The sequence below is a fragment of the Gavialis gangeticus genome, unplaced genomic scaffold (genome assembly GCF_001723915.1).
Source record: "Gavialis gangeticus isolate Ggan-Ray unplaced genomic scaffold, GavGan_comp1, whole genome shotgun sequence".
Lineage (NCBI taxonomy): Eukaryota > Metazoa > Chordata > Crocodylia > Gavialidae > Gavialis > Gavialis gangeticus.
The window spans coordinates 59,196,109-59,196,541 of record NW_017729004.1 but is presented as its reverse complement, the minus strand read 5'-3'; positions in this window follow the sequence as shown (position 1 = coordinate 59,196,541).

Sequence of the window (433 nt, the reverse complement as noted above, 5' to 3'; positions counted from 1 at the left end):
GGGGACTTTTAATAATGGATTTTAAGGTTTTCATGAGAGAATTTGTGATTTATTTTATCGGAGAAAACCAGGATCCCTGGTGATAAGAGATTTACCTATGATTCAGGAAGTGTAGCCACATGCCTGCAGTGGTTCAGGCCAGGGGGCACTACAACATGGCTGTCTGGCATGTAGCCAGCATGGCCTGTGTGTTAGCTTCCTCTTCCTGCTGCTTCTGAAGTCTCTGGGATTTGCAGTCCACAATTACAGCAGCAGGACTCTGCAGGGTTGCTTATCACTTTTTCTTCCTGTTTCCAGGTGCATCTGGGATTTGTGGTCCACAGTCACAGCCAGCAGTGAGTTTGAGCAGGGGAAGGGGTGTTTAACACCCCTCCCTGACCCCAGACTCCAGCTGGGGTTTGCTGGGGGGGGCCCTCCCCCGCAGACCAGGCTG